The 20,479-nt window shown below is 45.2% G+C and overlaps 1 long non-coding RNA gene across 1 annotated transcript; it reads left to right on the plus strand.

The window, feature by feature from the left end:
- Positions 1-1,587: 1,587 nt before the first annotated feature.
- LOC137332712 (uncharacterized) lies at positions 1,588-19,824 on the plus strand. The gene is made up of 3 exons (XR_010965721.1): positions 1,588-1,681; positions 8,154-8,277; positions 19,756-19,824. It is a non-coding gene; the product is annotated as an uncharacterized lncRNA (long non-coding RNA).
- The last annotated feature ends 655 nt before the right edge of the window (positions 19,825-20,479 follow it).

Below are 20,479 nucleotides of genomic sequence, written 5' to 3' on the forward strand. Positions count from 1 at the left end.
TTCATCCAGGCCCTACAAGCTCACCTGGCGTGCCAGGACCCTCGCGATCGACTGACCTCCCCCCCCCCACCTCACCCCTGACCTCTCACTCTTCACCTGACCTCCGATCTCTTCTTCCGATCTGCAACTGACCTCCGATCTCTGCGACTTGTTCACCCGACGTCCGATCTCTTCTCTTGAACTGTGGCCTCCGACTTTCCTGCTGAAGATTTGGCAACAGGTTTGACTGTGAGGATTTGTATTAAATATGGATTGGAGCTATTCTATAGGAAGTTGGAGGGAGGAGTCCTGTCATTTTATAGCAGCTCTGGCAAGAGCTAGGCAAATATCTTCATCAGCTGTCGAGAGGGCTTATAGTTGTTGCTTTTAGAATCATAGAGTCATAGAACCATAGAAAGGTTACAGCACAGAACGAGGCCATTCAGCCCATTGAGTCTGCACCGGCTCTATGCACGAGCAATCCAGCTAGTCCCATTCCCCCACCCTATCCTCGTAGCCCTGCATATTTTTTCGTTTCAAGTACTTATCCAGTTCCCTTTTGAAGGCCATGGTTGAATTTGCCTCTCCTACTCTCTCGGGCAGTGCATTCCAGATCCTAACCACTCGCTGTGTAAAAAAAGAATCATGCCTTCAATTGCCTCCCGGCATCAGCACCCCCCACCCCCCGTCCCCGCTCTGCTTTCCACCACTGGCATCAGATCCATGTCCTACACGGCCCATGATCTCTCCCTCTTCTCCAATTCCCGCCGGACAGCCAACCAGTTGCGACTTGCCAATTTTACTTCTTCAGGGTTTCGCGTCCAATTATCTTCCCCCCCGCCCCACTCCTTTCCCGCCTCCATGTAAAAATCATGCCCCAGAAGTCATCAAGATAGTAGAAAGGCTGTGGGGAGAGCAGCAATCTCTGCCATGGTTCTTGGGCCAGATAGCAGAGTGAGAGGTTATCCTTTTTTATGTTCAGATAAGATTCCCCGAAGTGGGCTGGTGGAGCACTGTTCTTTATTTTTTTCTAACAGTACATGAACAAAAATTGTACTGATTATACCAAGTGAATTTCATTCGTGTCCTATATGTTTTGTCTACCGTGGTATAAAGCAGCTTACAAATCAAAACATCAACACCTTGCCTGTTATTAACTTAGTCTGTCTTTGGATAGATTAAAGGAGTACACATGTTTAAAACACAGCAGTCTAGCCCAGATCACAAGAGAGTTTCATTGTTACACTCCTGGGTCCCATTACCGTGCTAGCAGATACAGGGCAGTGGGAGCCAACTGCTGTAAAAAAAAAGTAGGCAACCAGATCGCTTAAGGGAGTGACTGACGCCACTGAAACCAAGCAAATATCAATGGCAGACCCAAATTCATATACAAAACATTAAATTTAAGTAATAGTTTTATACAATATTTAGTACTATATCTTTTGACTATTAATTCTCCTCTTCAAGCTCAAATCTTCCACTTATGTCTATTTGCCACATCTGTGCAGCTGCATCAGAAATGAACAAATGCAATACATACAAAAAATTACCACTAAATAGTTATGACTTTCTGTTTTATTGTGTCAATCAGGAATTGAATATCAAGGAGAGATCAGTTTTGATGCGACTTGAAGAAGATGTAAAGAGTGAATATAATCTGGAAAAGAGAAGAAGAAAAGCAAAGGAAGAGAGAGCTAGAAAGGTATGCCTCACTGGACTCCAAGGGTTAAATTACGAGGAGAGATTGCACAAACTAGGGTTGTATTCCCCGGAATTTAGAAGATTAAGGGGTGATTTGATCGAAGTTTTCAAGATATTAAGGGGAACTGATAGGGTAGATGGAGAGAAACTATTTCCGCTGGTTGAGAGTCTAGAACTAGGGAACATACCCTAAAAATTAGAGCCAGGACTTTCAGGAGTGAAATTAGGAAACACTTCTACACGCGAAGGGTGGTTGAAGTTTGGAACTCTCTTCTGCAAATAACAGTTGGTGCTAGCTGAATTGTTAATTTTAAATCTGAGATTGATAGATTTTTGTTAACCAAAGGTATTAAGGGATATGGGGCGAAGGCAATTATATGGAATTAGGTCACAGATCAGCCATGATCTCATTGAATGATGGAACAGGCTCGAGGGGCTAAATGGCCTACTCCTGTTCCTATAATTGTAAACAATTTTACAACACCAAGTTATAGTCCAGCAATTTTATTTTAAATTCACAAGCTTTCGGAGATTTTCTCCTTCCTCAGGCAAATGTTTCAACATCTGTTCCTATAAGGTTTTGGTCGGGGGATGGGGGTTTGCTCTTAAACATGGCAATGTGAGTTTAAGGACGCTAAGATTGTCTCATCCAGTATCAACATGAAGCATTCCCATAGTCAGTTGATGAATATAAGTTTTTTTTATATATATATATGATGGCAACAGAGTTGGGAAAGAGATTTCAGAAACTTGCTACACAAAAACACCTGGTGGCCAGTGTCTGTAACTACATTGTGACAGATAATAGCAAAATTAAGGAAAGGAAAGGTCTTGCATTTATATAATGCCTTGAACAACCTCAAAAGCACTTTACAGCCAATGAAGTGCTTTTAAAGTATTGTCAGTGTAGGGAAACGTGACAGTCCATTTGTACACAGCAAGGTCCCAGAAACAGCATTGAGATATATGACCAAATAATCATAGAATCATAGAATGATTACAGCACGGAAGGAGGCCATTTGGCCTATCAAGTCCACGCCGGCTTTATGCAAGACCAATCCAGCTCGTCCCACTCCCCCACCCTACCCCCGTAGCTCTGCAAATTTTTTCCTTTCAAGTACTTATCCAGATCCCTTTTGAAAGCCATGATTGAATCTGCCTCCACCACCCCCTCGGGCAGTGCTTTCCAGATCCTAACCACTCGCTGCGTCAGAAAGTTTTTCCTCATGTCACCTTTGGTTCTTTTGCCAATCACCTTAAATCTATGTCCTCTGGTTCTTGACCCTTCCACCAATGGGAACAGTTTCTCTCTATCTACTTTGTCTAGACCCTTCATGATTTTGAATACCTCTATCAAATGTCCTCACAACCGTCTCTGTTCCAAGGAGAACAACCCCAGCTTCTCCAGTCTATCCATGTAACTAAAGTCCCTCATCCCTCGAATCATTCTAGTAAATCTCTTCTGCATCATCTCGCCTAAAGTGCGGTGCCCAGAACTGGACACAATACTCCATTTGTGGCCGAACCAGTGTTTTATAAATGTTCATCATGACTTCCATACTTTTGTACTCTATGCCTTTATTTGTAAAGCCCAGGATCCCGTATGCTTTTTTAACCGCTATCTCAACCTGCCCTGCCACCTTCAATGATTTGTGCACATATACCCCCAGATCTCTCTGTTCCTGTACCCCTTTTAGAGTTGTGCCTTCTTGTTTATATTACATGTCCTCATTCTTCCTACCAAAATGTATCACTTTGCACATCTCTGCCTTAAATTTCATCTGCCATGTGTCTACCCATTCCACCAGCCAGTCTATATCCTCTTGAAGTCTATCACTATCCTCTTCGCTGTTCACTACACTTCCAAGTTTTGTGCCATCTGCAAATTTTGAAATTGTGCCCTGTACACCAAAGTCCAAGTCATTGATATATATCAAGAAAAGCGGTGCTCCTAGTACCAACCCCGGGGGAACACCACTGTACACCTCCCTCCAGCCCGAAAAACAAGCGTTCACCACTACTCTCTGTTTCCTATCCCTTGGCCAATTCTGTATCCATGTTGCTACTGCCTCCTTTATTCCATGGGCCGCAATCTTGACGAAAAGGCTACCGTGCAGCACTTTATCAAACATCTTTTGAAAGTCCATTTCCACCACATCAACTGCATTGCCCTCAGTTACCTCATCAAAAAATTCTATCAGATTAGTTAAATACTCTTTGCCTTTAACAAATTCATGCTGGCTTTCCCTAATCAATCCACATATGTCCAAGTGACTGTTAATTCAGTCCCGGATTATCATTTCTAAAAGTTTCCCTACGACTAAGTTTAAATTGACTGGCCTATAGTTGCTGGGTTTATCCTTACACCCTTTTTTGAACATGGGTATAACATTTGCAATTCTCCAGTCCTCTGGCACCAGCCCCATATCTACGGATGTTTGGAGATTATGGCCAGTACCTTCACAATTTCCACCTTTACTTCCCTTAGCAGCCTAGGATGCACCCCATCTGGACCGGGTGACTTACCTACTTTAAGCACAGCTGGCATTTCAAGTACCTCTTCTTTATCAATTTTTAGCCCATCCAGTATTTCAACTATATCTTCCTTCACTGAGACTCTGGCAGCATCTTCTTCCTTGGTAAAGACAGATGCAAAGTACTCATTTAGTACCTCAGCCATCCCCTCTGCCTCCATGAGTAGATCTCCTTTATGGTCCCTAATCGGCCCCACCCCTCCTCTTACTACCCGTTTACTATTTACATGCCTATAGAAGACATTTGGATTCCCTTTTATGTTGGCCACCAGTCTATTCTCATACTCTTTCTTTGCCCCTCTTATTTCCTTTTTCACTTTCCCTCTGAATTTTCTATATTTTGCCTGGTTCTCACTTGTATTATCAACCTGACATCTGTCATCTGCCCCTTTTTTCTGTTTCATCTTGTTCACTATCTTTTTTGTCATCCAGGGAGCACTGGGTTTAGTTGCCCTACCTTTCTGCCTCGTGGCAATGTGCTTAGACTGTACCCGAACCATCTCCTCTTTAAAGGCCGCCCCCTGTTCAATTACAGTGTTGCCTACCAATCTTTGATTGCAATTTACCCGGGCCATATCTGTTCTCATCCCATTGAAATTGGCCCTCCTCCAATTGAGTATTTTTACGTCCACCTGAGAGGGCCGACAGGACCTCAGTTTAACGTCTCATTAAAAAGACGGCACCTCTGACAGTGTCAGCCTAGATTATGTGCTCAAGTCTCTGGAGCGGGCCTTGAACCCACTACCTTATGACTCAGAGGTGAAAATGCTATCACTAAGCCAAGGCTGATACCTTTGAATGGGAAATGTTGACATAACAATTTGCAGTTGTAAATGTTCATAGAAATGTGTGACCAAAAATTATAACAAAAGGAAATAACGTTTGTGAATAGGAAGTGTGCCGCGCAAACTTTAATAATAAACTAGTTGATCTCCTGTGGATTTACAAATTTGAGTCAAAACCAAGTGTAGTCTTCAGATAAAGGGAGGGAAGGGAAATTAGAGGGCAGGGAATAATTGGACCAGGATATATAGATGTAATTTAGCCCCCACATTAAAATGATACATTCTTTCCTTATTTTTATGCAATATGTTAATTTGATATTAGTTATTGTTAAACAGCAAACCAGTGAAATAGAACTATTTAGGAAGCAGAAACTTAGAGTTGTTTGCAGCACAGGAGTTTGTTTCTGTGCAGTACAGACCAAGAATCTGGGAGCTGCAAAACTGAGGCGCTACAGTACCACCACAAGTCAGAGAGTGTAATAATAGTGTGACAAGGTTATCTAATAAAGGTGGACACGGGAGTTTATAATGGAAAAAATTTGAAATAAAAGCATGGCAAAAATTTGACAACAGTAAGTGAAGTTTTATAGACAGGAAATATGCACAGATGTCAGGCTGTATGTATGGAAAGAACCACTGCCTCGATATTAACCAACCACTGCCCCCCCCCACCCCGCCCAAACAGGCAGGAGAGGGTCAGTGTCGGTGAGTGTTAAAAATTTTAAAACGGGGAACACGTCCCCAACCTGCTGAGTACGCGCCCATTGCCTTTTTTATGGCAGCGGGTTTCGTGGCCTGCGAGTATACCGCCCTCGAGAGAAAGGGCACTTTATTAACATATTTAAATCAGACTCCCACAGTGCAAATGGAAGCCTGATTTAAATTTAACAGTTGCCAATCGGATTTCCCAGGGCTCAGGAAACCTGGCAGCGAACTGGCAGCGGAAGCAGCAGGAGTGCTCTCCCCCGACCCCTCAAGGAACCCGTGGCCTCCCTTTTGTCAATCGCGGCCTCTCTGTTCCTCTGCCATGATCGGCGACCTCCCCCCTCCCCTGTCGTAAGTTCCGATCTGTAGCTCCCTCTCTCCCGATTGCCACTCTCTTCCTCCCCCCCCCAATCAAGCCCTGATCTGTAGCTCCCTCCGTCCTGATTGCTGCTGTCTTCCTCCTCCCCTGCCCCCCCATCAAGCCCCAATCTGTAGCTTCTTCCCTCCCAGTTGTCAAGGTCCATCCCCAAATCCTAGAGGGCTAGAAGATAAAGGGGAGGAACTTTTGCTACAGCTATACAAAACCATTGTTCGTCAACATTTGGAGTACTGTGTACAGTTCTGGGCACCGCATCTTAGAAAGGATTTATTGGCCTTGGAAGGAGTGCAGCACATATTCACTGGAATGTTACCAGCGCTCCAAGGGTTAAATTATGAGGAGAGATTACATAAACTAGGCTTGTATTCCCTGGAATATAGAAGGTTAAGGGGTGATTTGATTGAGATTTTTAGGATTTTGAAAGGAATTAAAAGGGCAGATAGGGAGAAACTTTTTCCACTGGTGGGGGAGTCTGGGACAAGGGGACATAACCTTAAAATCAGGGCCAGGCCATTCAGAGGAGAAGTTAGGAAACAGTTCTTCAGGCAAAGGGTGGTAGGAGTGTGGAACTCTCTCCCACAAAAAGCAGTAGATGCTAGCTCAATTATTAATTTTAAATCTGAGATCAATAGATTTTTGCTAGCCAAGGCTATTAAGGGATATGAAGCCAAGGTGAGTAAATGGAGTTAGAATACAGATCAGCCATGATCTCATTGAATGGGGGAACAGGCTTGAGGGGCTGAATGGCCTACTCCTGTTCCTATGTACGTCCCCAACACCAGAAACTATAATTTTTCCGTTCCTTTTTGGAAAGTCTTGCCTTCCTTTAACACCCACTTATTGACTGCCTGTGAGCAACTCTCTGGCAGATCATGTTTTGGCCATTTTGCATATAAGACATTTTAAAGAGAATAAATAGACCTTGCCTGCCAAGATGGAAATTGGGCCTGAGAGGAAGCCCAACCCCCTTCCCCACCCATGAAAGAGTAGAAATGCGGCGCTCAGGGGAGAGAATGTTTAGCTCACAGAACCCTGCCCAGCTGAAAAGAGATTTGGTGCCTTGGGGGAAGGAATGTTTAGCTCCCCCTCCACCCCCTGTATTCCCCATCCCTCCACACAGACAAAAATTTAGGATCCTGGGAGAGGGAAAGTTTAGCTCACCATCCCACCCCCCCCCCCCCCCAACTGCTATGAAATTCAGGGCCTTGGAGGAAGGAAGACTACCTTACACCATAACCTGCCCCCACCCCATTCTGTTGATATACAAATCAGGGCGACCCTCCCTTCATTTGCTGCCCCATCCCGATCACCATCACCTTCCCTGTTCTCCCTCCTCCATGCCCTCCTCCCCCGTCCCCTTCCCCTACCACCCTTCTTCTACCCTGTGCCCCTCCCCTCTTCTCCTGTCCTCCTCCCCCTCCCTCTCTACATTCCTCAACCCCTAACTCCTTCCCCACCCCTTGCTTCCTCCCCTCATCTGCTTCCATCTTTTTCCCTTTTCTCCCTTTATCCCAATTATCCTTCTCCCCTTTAATCCTGCTTGACCTGAATACTGCATTTGGTCTTGACTCCCTATGTGCAATGCCATGCAAGATTGATTAATATATTGCATATTTATGGAGAATACCCTGAACAAGTATTCCCCTTAAACTTACCTTCCCCTTAAACATAGTTATAATAGAATGTTGGGCACACAGCTAAAGTATCCAAGTTCAAATGGCAGCCTTGATTGACATTTGCACTTATGCTTCCATCAGAAATTCAGTCTGTCAGATTTGGTTGGAAAATCTAGATGTGGAACACAGGGGTGAAAAACTACCATTGAAGATGGTCCTCACCAAACCACTTAAGGTTGTCTTCTGGAACATTATGCCAAAAGTCGCAATTATATTATCCCATTTACTCATTATCTGCGTCCATTGGCTGCACAAATGTGGAGAGGGAGAAATGGAACAAAATGATGGTTCTTCTAAACAATTACAGTTAATATATTGTCAACTTATTCAATCAATAGAAATCCACATGTCTATCTACAATGAAACCCTATCATAATATATTTTATTTTGATAGAGGCAAGAATCATTTGAAAGGAAAATGGACCATCAAATTCAAAAACTACATGAATTTATTGTGCGACAAGAAGAATATGAACGATGTCGAGGGGATGGACTTAGTGAATCTGACATTAAAAAAGGTGACAATTCTAGTTCCACCCCCCTACCTTCCCATCCCTTCCCCATCAACTGGAATGAAATGCACAGTGGTCTGTTTAAAATGGTGTCAGCCAACTATGGGGGTGATTTTAGGAGGCAAATGTGGGTGTGTTGGGGGCGGTGAGGTTCCGAAAATCGCGCAAATCCCATTCGGGTTCGGAAGCCGGCTCCAACCCACCAGCTTCCGACTTTCTCAGGGACCCACCTGTGTGCACACGGGCGACCCGAAACCGGAAGTCCCGCCGGTAATTAAAGCTGGCGGGATGACAGTTAAAGAGCTAAATGTACCTCATTGAGGTACTTAAGGCACTTTACCTGTGACAGATGAAATGATTAGAAAGATTTTTTAACTTACCTGGGCAGCTTGCCCACCCCTTCTGATTCACGCCTGGTGAAACCAGACTTGAAGGGCCGGACCAGTGAGAAAGAAACTAAATAAATTAAATAAAAAACATGCAATGAAGTGAAAACGCTAAATGCACCGACCTTTGAAACTTGCTCCGATGCGCAATGTCTCCCCCCCTCCCCCCCACCCCGATGTCCCCCTCTTCACCCCCCCATGTCGCCCCGATCTCACCCTCCCGATCTTCCCCCCCCCCCGATCTCACCCTCCCGATCTTCCCCCCCGATCTCACCCTTCCGATCTTCACCCGATCTTCCATTCTCTCCCCACCCCCCCCAATCTTCCACTCTCCCCCCACCCCCCCAATCTTCCAGTCCAGCGTCGGATGATGTCTGGCTCTCTCTCTTTCCCACCCCCCCCCCCTCCCTCCCCGTTACGTTGCAGCTCCTGACGGCAGCCAGCCTGTCAATCAGGCTAGCTGCCGGGCACAAAACCCAGAGAGGACATTAACCACTATCAATCAATGTGCAATCGCGTCAGAAACGGTAAGTTTGGTTCATGCAGGTTTACCACGCTCCCAATCACCCACCCCACTGCCAACCCGCCTCCTCGCTAATATCGGGGCCCATGTCTCTGTATTTAAGAAATTCTATTTGATCTGTGTTTAGTTAATTTGTGATTTACTGATGAATGCTAGCAGCTGCAATGCAAATAACCTTTAGCACTTTTACACTTTCTGTTCAACATTAAAATGACAACTTCTGTGGACTCCAAACAATGGAGGAAAAGCTTATGTGACTCTGGCAGAGATACCTAAACAAGGCAAGGATTAACTCATAAAAAACATAACACTGCTGATGCTAGAAATCTAAAAAAAACAAAAAATGATGGAAACACTCAGCAAGTCAGGCAGCATCTGTAAAGAAAGAAAAATATTAATGCTTCACCAGAATATTACAGATGAGACAGCTTATAAGAAGGAACACAGTTAGGAGGGAAGAAAAGAAAAACATACACAAGAAAAGGGAGGTGGTTAACTGACAGATGATAAATGAGACAAAGTGAGTCAAAAAGAGGCATGATGAGAGAAATTAGAGAAACAAAACACATGTACGAGACCCAGAGAATGTGTAAATAGTTACAGCAGATTAACTAAATTGGGGAGGTGGAACATGAAGACCTGACAAAGTGGAATAGGCTCCAGTAGCCCACGAGTTTAGTGAAAGGAAAAGGCAAGTCAACACCAGGGGTGCAGTCCACCCAACCGAAAGCTAATGGGGGGGAATCTCCATCCCAAGCACCCACCGCTTCCTTCTCCATCCCCGGAAGCTCTGATGCACCCATCCTACTTTGTCAGCACCTGTTCTTATAGAGAAAATGGGAGCTGAAGTTGTTGAAATCAATATTAAGTACTGACGATTGTAAAGTGCCCAGTAGAAAGATGAGGTGCTGTTCCTTGAACTTCACTGGAACGGTATAGAAGGCCAAGGACAGAGAGGTCAGAATGGGAGTGGGATGGAAAATTGAAGTGGCAAGCAACAGTGAACTCATGCACTTGCATAAGAAGGAGAGCAGGTGTTAGGGGTGATGGAAGAATGGACTAGAGTGTCACAGAGAGAATGGCCTCATCGGAATGCTGAAACTGGAAGGGAGAGGAAAACATGTTTGGTGGTGGGATCATTTTGGAGTTGGTAGAAATGGTGGAACATGATCTTTTTTTTTATTCGTTCATGGGATGTGGGCATCGCTGGCGAGGCCAGCATTTATTGCCCGTCCCTAATTGCCCTTGAGAAGGTGGTGGTGAGTCGCCTTCTTGAACCGCTGCAGTCCATGTGGTGAAGGTCCTCCCACAGTGCTGTTAGGAAGGGAGTTCCAGGATTTTGACCCAGCGACGATGAAGGAACGGCGATATATTTCCAAGTCGGGATGGTGTGTGACTTGGAGGGGAACGTGCAGGTGGTGGTGTTTCCATGTGCCTGCTGCTCTTGTCCTTCTGGGTGGTAGAGGTCGCGGGTTTGGGAGGTGCTGTCGAAGAAGCCTTGGTGAGTTGCTGCAGTGCATCCTGTAGATGGTACACACTGCAGCCACAGTGCGCCAGTGGTGAAGGGAGTGAATGTTTAAGGTTGAATACAGAGATTGATGGGGTGGAAGGTGAGGACAAGGGGGACCCTATCGTGATTCTGGGAGCAGGGGAGGGGATGAAGGCTAAAGTACCGAAGGCTTGAAATGAGTTGGACTCGGCTGAGGAACCTATCTACCACAGTGGAGTGCAATCCTCAGCTGAGGAAAAAGGAAGACATTTTGGAACTCTGGTGTGGAAGATGGAGTTATTAGAGCAGATGTGATGGAGATGGAGAAACTGGGAGCAGGAAATAGTTCTTACAGGAAGTTGAATGGGAAGAAGTATAATCAAGGAAGTTGCGGGGATCGGTGGGCTTGTAATAGATGTCAGTGGACAACCTATCCTCAGGGATGAAGTTGGAGAAGTCCAGGAAGGGAAGAGTCAGAGATGGATCACATTTAGGTATGGGAGGGGTGGTAATTTGAAGCAAAATTAATTAAATTCTCCAGATCATTGTGAGAGGAAGAAACAGCACCAACACAGTCATCTGTGTAATGGAAGAAGAGATCAGGGAGTGGACCTGAGTAGAACTCGAAGGACCGAATGGCCTACTCATGCTCCTATTTTGTAACTGGAATAAAGAATGTTCAATGTATCCTACAAAATGACAGGTATAGTTCGGACCCATGCAGGTTTCCAAAATGACATCTTTTATCTGGAGGAAGTGAGTGGAGTTAAACGAAGAATTGTTCAAGATGAGGACAAGTTCAGCCAGGTGGAGGAGGATGGTGGTGGATGGAGATTGGTTGGACTGCTGTTCAAGCAAGAAGCAGAATGCCCGCAGGCAATCCTGGTTGAGGGATGGAGGTGTTGAGAGACCATGCATGGTGAATAGGAGATGGTTACGGCCAGGAAACTGCACTTTGTTAAAGTGGCAGAAGGTGTCAGAATAATCGTGAATGTAGGTGGGTAGGGACTAGACAAGGGGAGAAAAAAGTGGAGGAGATAAGAGGAAATAAATTCCACAGGAAAATAACTTATAGGTCTACCAGGACAGTCCTGTTTGTGGGTTTTTGGGAAGGAGGTAGAAGCGGGCTGTGCAAAGTTGGGGGACTATGAGGTTGGAGGCTGTACACGTGTACGGTAGCATAGTGGTTATGTTACTGGACCAATAATCCAGAGGCCTAGACTAATAATCAATAGTCATGAGTTCAAATCCTGCCATGGTAGCTGGGGAATTTAAATTCAATTAATTAAATAAAATTTGGAATTAAAATACTAGTATCAGTAATGGTGGCCATGAAACTACCGGATTGTCGTAAAAACCCATCTGGTTCACGAATGTCCTTTAGGGAAGGAAACCTGCTGTCCTTGCCCGATCTGGTCTATATGTGACTCCAGACCCACAGCAATGTGGTTGATTATTAATTGCCCTCTGAAATGGCCTAGCAAGCCACTCAGTTGTAAAATCCCGCTTAAAAAAAAGTCATAATGAGAATAAAACTGGACGGACCACTAGGCACCGGACACAACAAAGGCAAACCAAGCCCAGTCGACCCTGCAAAGTCCTCCTCACTAACATCTGGAGACTTGTGCCAAAATTGGGAGAGCTGTCCCACAGACTAGTCAAGTAACAGCCTGACAGAGCCATACTCACAGAATCATACCTTTCAGCCAACGTCCCAGACTCTTCCATTACCATCCCTGGGTATGTCCTGTCCCACCGGCAGGACAGACCCACCAGAGGTGGCGGTACAGTTGGAAATAGTGGCGCCCTGGGAGTCCTCAACATTGACTCTTGGACCCCTTGAAATCTCATGGCATCAGGCCAAGCATGGGCAAGGAAACCTCCTGCTGATTACCACCTAAGCCCTCCCTCGGCTGATGAATCAGTCCTTCTCCATGTTGAACACCACTTGGAGGAAGCACTGAGAGTAGCAAGGGCACAGAATGTACTCTGGGTGGAGGACTTCAATATCCATCACCAAGAGTGGCTTGGTAGCACCACTACTGGCCGAGTCCTGAAGAACATAGCTGCCAGACTGGGCCTGTGGCAGGTGGTGAGCAAACCGACACGAGGGAAAAACTTACTTGACCTCATCCTCACCAATCTACCTGTTGCAAATGCATCTGTCCATGACAGTATGGTAGGAGTGATCACCACACAGTCCTCGTGGAGATGAAGTCTCGTCTTCGCACTGAGGACAACAACCAACATGTTGTGTGGCACGACCACTGTGCTAAATGGGATAGATTCAGAACAGATCTAGGAGCTCAAAACTGGGCAGAATTGTATTCCAGCACAATCTGTAACCTCATGGCCCAGCATATTCCTCACTCCACCATTACCAACAAGCCAGGGGATCAACCCTGGTTCAATGAAGTGCCAACCTGATGAAGCTACAACTCAGGACTACATGCATGCTAAACAGCGGAAGCAACATGCTATAGACGGAGCTAAGCGATTCCACCACCAATGGATCAGATCAAAGCTCTGCAGTCCTGCCACATCCAGTCGTGAATGGTGGTGGACAATTAAACAACTAATGGGAGGAGGAGGCTTTGCAACCATCTTCAGCCAGAAGTGCCGAGTGGATGATCCATCTTGGCCTCTTCCCGACATCCCCACCATCACAGAAGCCAGTCTTCAGCCAATTCGATTCACTCCACGTGATATCAAGAAACGGCTGAATACACTGGATACAGCAAAGGCTATGGGCCCCGACAACATCCCGGCTGTAGTGCTGAAGACTTGTGCTCCAGAACGAGCTGCGCCTTTAGCCAAACTGTTCCAGTACAGCTAAAACACTGGCATCGACCCGACAATGTGGAAAATTGCCCAGGCTTCATCAATGCTTCATCAATTGCCCTGTCCACAAAAAGCAGGATAAATCCAATCCAGCCAATTACCGCCCCAACAGTCCACTCTCAATCATCAGCATCGTGATGGAAGGTGTCGTCGACAGTGCTATCAAGCGGCACTTACTCACCAATAACCTGCTTACCGATGCTCAGTTTGGGTTCCGCCAGGACCGCTTGGCTCCAGACCTCATTACAGCCTTGGTCCAAACATGGACAAAAAAGCTGAATTCCAGAGGTGAGGTGAGAGTGACTGTCCTTGACATCAAGGCAGCATTTGACCAAGTATGGCACCAAGGAGCCCTAGTAAAATTGAAGTCAATGGGAATCAGGGGGAAAAATCTCCAGTGGCTGGAGTCATACCTAGCACAAAGGAAGATGGAAGTGGTTGTTGGAGCCCAATCATCTCAGCCCAGGACATTGCTGCAGGAGTTCCTCAGGGCAGTGTCCTAGGCCCAACCATCTTCAGATGCTTCATCAATGACCTTCCCTCCATCATAAGGTCAGAAATGGGGATGTTCGCTGACGATTGCACAGTGTTCAGTTCCATTCACAACCCCTCAGATAATAAAGCAGTCCGAGCCCGCATGTAGCAAGACCTGGACAACATCCAGGCTTGGGCTGATCAGTGGCAAGTAACATTCGCGTCAGACAAGTGCCAGGTTTTCCCCCTGATTCCCATTGACTTCAATTTTACTAGGGCTCCTTGGTGCCACACTCGGTCAACGACACCTTCCATCACTTTGCTGATGATTGAGAGTAGACTGATGGGGCGGTAATTGGTCGAATTGGATTTGTTCTGCTTTTTGTGGACAGGACATACCTGGGCAATTTTCCACATTGTCGGGTCGATGCCAGTATTTTAGCTGTACGGGAACAGCTTGGCTAGAGGCACAGCTCGTTCTGGAGCACAAGACTTCAGCACTACAGCCGGGATGTTGTCGGTGGCCCATTGCCTTTGCTGCATCAAGTGCACTCAGCCATTTCTTGATATCACGTGGAATGAATTGAATTGGCTGAAGACTGGCTTCTGTGATGGTGGGGATAACGGGAGGAGGCCTAGATGCATCATCCACTCGGCACTTCTGGCTGAAGATGGTTGCAAATGCTTCAGCCTTGTCTTTTGCACTCACGTGCTGGACTCCACCATCATTGAGGATGGGGATGTTTGCAGAGCCTCCTCCTCCCGTTAGTTGTTTAATTGTCCACCACCTTTCACGACTGGATGTGGCAGGACTGCAGAGCTTTGATCTGATCCGTTTGTTGTGGAATCGCTTAGCTCTGTCTATAGCATGTTGCTTCTGCTGTTTAGCATGCATGTAGTCCTGAGTTGTAGCTTCACCAGGTAGTGGGATCATGAATTACATAGAATTACTCAGAATCTATTGCACAGAATCAGACCATTCAGCCCAATTGATCTATATCGATGTTTGTGCTCCACGTGAGCCTCCTCCCATATTAATTACCTCTTTCCACCCTGCCCTCGTATCTCTCTATTCCCAACTCCCTCATAAATGCATCAAGTCTCCCCTTACATGCATAAATGCTGTTTTCAGGCAGTTTTGCATCCACAAAAAGGAGGGAAATGGGTGCCACAGTCCTGCCCCAAAAAATGTACACCAGAATTTTCCTCAGTAAAGCTTCCAGTCATCATTACTGCGTGTCCCGAGCCCACCCTGCTGCAAGTAAATAGAGGCAGGTCAGGGTGGCCAAGATCTCCGCGCAATTTCTGACTCTTTATGAAACTTTTTCTGGACATGGTGTTTTGCTGTTATGTGCTCTGGATTATCTCTGAACACGTCTCCTATCATTTATCGTGAGTGCTAGAGAAAATTAATTTTTCAACTGAGCAAATGGCTTTCCCAGTAGGAATCCCTCTCTTCCTATGTTATAAAGAGGTGGAGCATGAGAAAATGGAAGAGGCTAGATTAGAGGAACTTAGAATGAGGCATCAGAGAAGACATTTGTTTCCAACACAGGGTTTACAGTCCTGGAAAGTCTTACTTAAAATTCTCTGCCTGTCTGTACCTCAAACTGCTGCACTTCTCACCCCCCCCCCACCCCCCTGCCCAACCCGGAGGCTTTTGGAGGGTTATGCCAGCTGTTGGATGAAGATGCATCCTAACTCAATGAGGAGCACAGCATTATCTGTGGCAGTGAAAGTGACCAATGCCTTGAATGTTTTTGCTACTAGATTTTTCCAGGCAGTCTCTGGTGACCTTTGTCACATTCGTCAGGCCATTGATGCTCTTTTCAGGTAGGCCATGCAGTTCATAAGCTTCTTAATGGAACTTGCAAAACAAAGAGAATGAGCAGTCCCATTCTATAGACTGGCAGGATTCCTGCCAGGTTCAGGGAGCAATTGATGGAACATCTGTGGTCTTGAAAGTCCCATTGGCCAACCCCCTAAATTGCATTAATAGAAAAGGTTTCCATTCTATCAACGTCCAGTTAGTGTGTGATACCAATCACCTTATCCTGCATGTTAATGCTCACTTTCCAAGAAGTTGCCATGATGCTTTTATCATACACCAATCCTCCATGCCTGTCCTGATGGCTCCAAACTTTCTTTCAGGGTGGTTGATTGGTGATCAGAGATATCCGCTGCAGTGATGACTAAAGACTCCGATATGGCGGATAGAAGGGAGAACAAGTATCATGGGGCCCATTGGCCTGCAAGAAGTGTGATAGAGCAGACTATTGGCATTCTGAAGTCTTAATTTAGGTACCTGAACAGATGTGGTCAAGTCCAGCAGTAGAACTCAGCAAGAGCGTTCAGAAGTATGATAACTTACTGCTTGCTGCCTAATATTACAGTACAGAAAGGATTATTAATTCCTGAAGCTGAAGAGGGTGACGATGAAGAAGAGGAAATTGGCTCTCCATCCCTACAGCAGGAGGAGGTTGCACAGGAAGGAGGAGGAGGTGCAGCAAGAGATACAACAGCATGCAGCCAAAAACGAAGGCATCATCTTTCAATTAAAAAAAAAGTTGTTTGGAGAAATAAAAATCTTTCCCTCACCCCCATACTCCCAATTATCTCATTTAGATTTGCATTCCCAAAGACCTTGTCTTAGTGGCAGAAATCTCATATTCTCACTCTTTATCCATTCATCCACTAAGTTGCATGCGAGCAGAAAAATGAAATCTGGAGTCCATGTAGTCCATTTTCACTTTTCAGTGCAATATTTTGCATATTATAACAGTAATGTCAAAGACTCCCGACTAATACTAACCACTGTAGTTCCCCTTATGCCTACATTTTTATTAACTCATGCTCCTAATCTCTTACTTCTATGCTGTGTGCTCTGAGCAATTGGAAGTTGAGAGGTGGGTAGCTGGGACATTTCCACTGAAGCCTTCGAGGACTGAGATGACTCTCATCTCAGTGAAGCTGCTATCTTCAATGGCCCCACTTCTGGCATCCTTTCTCTTGCTTAGTCAAGAGGTACTAGGCCCAAATCTGAAGCATCCTCTTTTGCTGACATTGGATGAGCCTTACATATGTAGGCTCATTGTCATTCCCATGAGAGACAGCAACATTTGTTACCACTCCTTGTAGCCCATTGATGCTGGGCACAGACTAGAAGTTGCTACCAGTTGGTGTAAGAACAGACTGAATAGTCTTGGAAGCTCTGTGAAAGCGTCATGTTAAGGCTGTCTTCAAGGCATCTATTGAGGCTGTGGTAGTTGCCATTCCGGAAGCCCCCACTGTCCTTAGTACCTCCTCCTGGTGCTTTGTTGCTGCAGATATCTCCTGGACTGCCTTACTCTTCAGGTTGTTCTGCATGGAATGAGAAACTTCATTCATTGTGCTGCAGATGCCTGCAGTGGATTTCTCTTGTTTACCGATCATCTCAACCGTAAGCATGGAAATTGTCTCCATTGCCTGCACATGAGATCGATGCTCCCCAATCATTCCTCTTTGAAGACCAGCCCCCTGAGATCTGTGTCCCTTAGGTCTTCAGCTGAGGGTGGAAATTTCTCCCCCCTCTGTGGAGGAATAGCATTCTTCCCCTTCTTCCACTCCCAGGTCCTCGTGTTCACTAGTGCTCAGTATTTCATCCTGTGAAAACCCTTCTGACTTGCCAACTACTTCCTACCGATAGGGTATCCCTGGGCTGGTGCTGGAGCACATAGGATACCATGATCAGGTTGATGATGAGGGGCAGAGGTTGTGCAACCTGAAGTATCCAGCCGCTTCTGACAGGTTTTCTCTTGCTCTAATCCCTCTATAATGTTAAAAACACCAAAACATCTTCAGCTGTATGAACAATCACATGGATCTTTGTAGAAATGGTGCTGAGTCAGTGCCTATTTAAATACTTTGATATTCCGCGTGAAGCTGAAACAAACTGTGCTCTCCATTGCCTGAACTTCAATAACCTGCTCCTGGAATGTTGCCTTCTACTTTCCCATCTCCCAGAGTCTCTCATGTGTACATTCCAAGGAGCTGCAAAGTTTCCCTGAGTAGAAAGTACTTGTTCTTCTGCCAGTTGGGTTCCTTTGTCTTTGGTTATGTACAACCTTTTCCTTTACTCAGAAAGAATACTGTGATGAAGGCATCTGAGTGGCAATTATATGATCTGTACATTCAACAAGACAAAACCCTTTTTATTCAGAAAGTTTGGGGAGATTACTGTAGGAACTCTCCATGTGAGTGCCATCTATTGTATTCTGTGCTTTAGGGAACCCAGCAAATTGATAAAACAATTTAGCCCCAATTTGAACACAGGGCTGGAATCAGACAGGTGGGGGACCGGGCAAGCGGCAAGCCCGCATGATGTCGCCAACATGAGGCCTGGGTGATTTTAACTCCCAGGTCTCATTTTAGTATGATTGACGGGCTGCCCAACCAATCACGTTGAGAAATGGACAGCCTGCGAAACGAGTAACCTCTGTCCTGCCAAGCTGAATGAATTTCCCTGCTCTCATAAAAATGGTCTCAGTGACTTGACAAATGTATGCCTGTCTGGTACCTTGGGTGATATCATACAAGATCATGTGACTCCTTGAAAGTTGCTGCTGGAATAAAATGTGAGTGCCATGTAACTTTTACTGCTACAAGCAGAGCTGTCCAGACTGTTCTTCATGCAGAAGGTAGTATGCCTTTATTTATAAAGCCCAGAATCCCGTATGCTTTTTTAACCGCTTTCTCAACCTGCCCTGCCACCTTCAAAGACCTGTGCACATCCCCAGGTCTCTCTGTTCCTGCACCCCCCTTTAGAATTGTACCCTTTGGTTTATATTGCCTCTCCTCATTCTTTGGTGAAGTGGACTCTTCTCATGCAGAGCTCCTCACTAAGATCTTTATAAGATCTGTGTGTCTTCTAGATTCTTCGTGGGGGAGTGGTAATATCTTGCAAGGTGCCTCTTTTTCAAATGGTGTTTCACTCTCCTTTCCTCCATCTTGTGCTGTTCCTTCTCCTCCAACAAGGGAATTCCTGTTGGGAATCATATAATTGTAACTCAGTGCCTTTTCTTTGTCTGGGTGCAAACATTTCTCAGTGGCCTCACAAACCTTCAGGCTGTCAGAGGCAGGTCAACTCTGTCCAGGTGCAATGCAAAGAAATCTACTCCAAAAGTTCTCTTGTAAGTCCAGAAATTAGTTTTAAAAACTTCTCCAGACTGCAGACTCCAAAATGTAGCACTTCCACCAGTATCAGCTGATGCTGGCAGTAGGTATGACTCTTATATCTCATCGTGAATTATCCTTGGGTCAATGGGGATGTTAAAAATAGGATTTAGGCACTCCTACACCAATATATGATAATGAGTTCCTAACAGCATTGGCACACACGGTCAGAAGGCCCCACACCTGACCAGAAATGGAGCACTGCCATTATGAAGTGGAAACCTGGTAGAAACGGAATATGCCCCAATTTCCGTGACAACAAATGATATTCCAGTGCCAAACAATCTCTGATAATGTTAAGCAAATCTGGTGCCAGTGCGATCAAGGTGATTTTCCAGAGCTGGACTTCAGAGCTATGGAGTAATGGTAGCTGAAAGAATCACAAGATATGGGAAATGATGGCAGAATCTGGTAGATGAGCTGCTTGAGAACGGTGTTAAACTGTTAGATAGCAATAAGTAAAATGATGTGCAATATAGATAATGTGGACTATATTTTCCTGATGTTTTGTTGTGTATCAACTCTTCCATCATGCAACTATCTCTCTTTTTTTTGAACAGCGATTTCTAAAAAGTTAAAGAAAACTGATTCAAGATGTCTAGATGAAAAATGGGCCCGGCTATCCAGAGGTAGGATGTTTGCAATAAGCAGGAAGTGTGTTGTTGACTGGTATCACCAGGAAAATTTCTAACTTTTCTTTGATTTTGTGGTATAATTGCTTAGTTAAGTAAGACATCCAAGGGGGAAGTTTGTAAGAGTATCTTTATTTTGCTTTGTAACATTTGGGTTTACTTTGGTTGCTATAGCACATGCTCATAGACAACACAATTGGATCACATATTTTGAGCTGATGTTCCCTTCTCTCACATGTCTTAAGCTGGAATAACATAGGGTTTTATTTTTTTGTATATTTACAGGGCAATAGCATACATTGTATATGTTGCTATGTAATCTGTGATGCAACACATTGTTTGTGGCTCGTTTACAGAGGAGCAACATAAAACTTGCCACTTACTTTAGAATCATGGAATCAAAGAATGGTTACAGGATAGTCGAAGGCCATTTGGCCTGTCGAGCTTGTGCAGGCTCTCTGCAAATGCAATCCAAGTAGTCCACTCCCCCGCCCTTTCCCTGTAGCCCTGCAGATTTTTCCCTTCAAGTATTTATCCAGTTCCCTTTTGAAAGCCACGATTGAATCTGCCTCTACCACCCTTTCAGGCAGTGCATTCCAGATCATAACCACTCGCTGCGTAAAAAAGCTTTTCCTCATGTCGCCTTTTGTTC

Source organism: Heptranchias perlo, chromosome 15 (assembly GCF_035084215.1).
Source record: "Heptranchias perlo isolate sHepPer1 chromosome 15, sHepPer1.hap1, whole genome shotgun sequence".
NCBI classification, from domain to species: domain Eukaryota; kingdom Metazoa; phylum Chordata; class Chondrichthyes; order Hexanchiformes; family Hexanchidae; genus Heptranchias; species Heptranchias perlo.